Source organism: Echinops telfairi, unplaced genomic scaffold, assembly GCF_000313985.2.
Source record: "Echinops telfairi isolate 266 unplaced genomic scaffold, ASM31398v2 ScPeMD7_23;HRSCAF=83, whole genome shotgun sequence".
Classification (NCBI taxonomy): domain Eukaryota; kingdom Metazoa; phylum Chordata; class Mammalia; order Afrosoricida; family Tenrecidae; genus Echinops; species Echinops telfairi.
This window is the reverse complement of record NW_022103920.1, coordinates 55706831-55709640: the sequence shown is the minus strand read 5'-3', so window position 1 is coordinate 55709640 and position 2810 is coordinate 55706831.

The following is a 2810-nucleotide window of genomic DNA, read 5'->3' as shown; positions in this document are numbered from 1 at the left end:
TATATATATATATATATATATAATTATGTGTTCTGGTTTAGTTTCTCTAGAGAACTCTGTCTAACATAGATGATGTCTCCTAACATAATAGGAGACTGTGGGAATTGGAAGCTAATAATGATACAAGAATACAGAAAATGTTCGAAAATTGATTATAATGAATGTGCAGCTCTTTAATATATGTAAATAATTGAAATGTGGTTTTCATGTTGACAAACTAGATTTTGTTTTGTTTTAAATAAAGGCAAAAAGACCAACTAAGAGGAGACCAATATAAGGAAGGCTTTATCATTGTGGCTAGAATCATTAATTTCCCAGAAAGCAGTACTAAAAAATGAGTTAAAACTTATTAACCATAATTAAAAATGAAAAATGGACTGATTTATGCCATGAACACTGAAAAGCAATGGCCAAGGGAAAACATGATTCTACAGTGGTTCTATGTACACAGAGAGAAACTTAGTTCCATGCACAAAGTTCCAAAGTGTCTCTAGAAAGGCGATATATCAACAAATCCAGTAAAGACTTACTAGTATGAAAAAAAGATTAAGAAATGTCTTTGATACCTTATGTCTTAGAAATAACTATGAAAAAACAAAAACAAAAAAATAACTGTAAGAGCTTATCATTTTGAGGATCCAACAATGAATTGGGAGAACCACTTGTGGTTGTTTCCCTCTTAGGGTAGTGAGTTTTCCATATAGGCTGAGCCACTATTGTTGTAGAGTGTATACAGTATTAAGAAATGACAGAGGATCTGGGGCCTCAAGCAAACAATGCAGCTCCAGCAAGTAAAGTACCTATTCCATTTCCTTATTTACTCATCTCCATTCACATGTTTAAGCGTAGACAAGCAGATGGGCTACAATAATTAGCCCTCCAATTCTAATTTTGCAAAAAAGACCTGCAGGGCTCAACTAATATGTGAGATACAGGTCATGGGTACTATGACAGAAAAAGGAAAACGATTAGAATAAGCTGTCAACATTGAAAATAATTTTTAGTCATTGTTTAAGCATAGGGAAGAGAGTGAGAGAAAAAGAGGGTGAGGAGAAAAAGGTGAGGAATGAAGTAAATTGCAAAAGCCTGCAATTGAGAAGAAATAGGTGTACTTAAAAAAAAATTAACCTTAAAGAAAAAAATGAAAATTTTAAGAGAAAGATGAAAGTTTGCAAATATAATGAAAAAAGTTGAGAACTAAATTGCATAAATTAATGAATTAGAAATATGACCAGAATATATTAATATACAATCTAATCATAACCATAAAGGAATGTTTATACATAATTATAATGAAGAAAGTAAAAATGTATGTATCAATTGTGAAGCAGATGGCCAACAAGGAAAATAGACAAGGTGGCCCAACATAAGAATAAAGCCCTTCAGTAGAAATTCACTTGCTTCATTAAGTGGAACAGTTGTTGCTGCTGCTGTTGGTGCCATCGAGTCCACGCCAATCCATAGTGACCCTAATATATAACTGAATCTCTCAGTTCTGGAAAAACTGATGCAGAAAAACTGATACCGAGATATAGTAAGCCTGAAATATAATAAGTAATGTTTTAGAAATCTGCATTAGAAAAGTCAGGCAAGCCTGACTATACATTCTAAAACAGAAGATTATATAGTAATTTCAATATAATTTCTAGCTAAAAATTTGTGACCAAAACATATATATCAGTAATAATTAAGTGTAAAATGAAATATTACAAATTATTAATTTAAAGCTTCTAAAAACATTCAAATTTAATATCTTAAGGCATACATTTAACATAAGATCAGTTAACTGCATAAGAATTTTTAATTTTGGAAATAGAGGAACTAGGAGACAAATGGAATTTATAGAGGTCTAAATACAGGCATGTACATATGTAAATATATTTATATATGAGGATGGGGAAATAAATCTATGTGCATATATTTATAGGTTTAGTATTAAGGTAGCAGATGGACATTAGGCCTCTACTCAAGTACTCCCTCAGTGTAAGAACACTTTGATCTATTAACCTGGCATTCCATGATGCTCACCTTCCTGACATGATCACTGAAGACAAAGTGGGTGCATAAGCAAATGTAGTGAAGAATGCTGATGGTGCCTGGCTATCAAAAGATAAAGTGTCTGGGGTCTTAAAGGCTTGAAAATAAACAGAAGCAACAAAGTCCACATGTAGGAAGCACGCCAGCCTGTGTGATCACAAGGTGTCAAAGGGATCATGTATCAGGCATCAAAGAATAAAAAATCATATCATTGTGAATGAGGGGGAGTGCGGAGTGGAGACCCAAAGCCCATCTGTAGGCAACTGGACATCCCCTTACAGAATGATCACGGGAAGAGACGAGCCAGTCAGGGTGCAGTATTGTACCAATGAAACATACAACTTTTGTCTAGTTCTTTAATGCTTCCTCCCCACCTCCCCCACTATCATGATCCCAATTCTACCTTACAAATCTGGCTAGACCAGAGGATGTACACTAGTACAGATCAGAGCTGGAAACACAGGTAATCCAGGACAGATATACCCCTCAGGACCAATAATGAGAATAGAGATGCCAGGAGGGTAAGGGGAAGGTGGGGGAGAAAGAGGGAACCGATCACAATGATCTACATATAACATTCAATCCCTGGGGGATTGAAAATAGAAAGGTGCGTGAAAGGAGATGTCGGACAATGTAAGACGTGACAAAATTATAATAATTTATAAATTATCCAGGGTTTGTGAGGGTGGAAAAATGAGGAGATGATACCAAGGGCTCAAGTAGAAAGCAAGTGTTCTGAGAATGAAGATGGCAACAGAAGTACAAATGTGCTT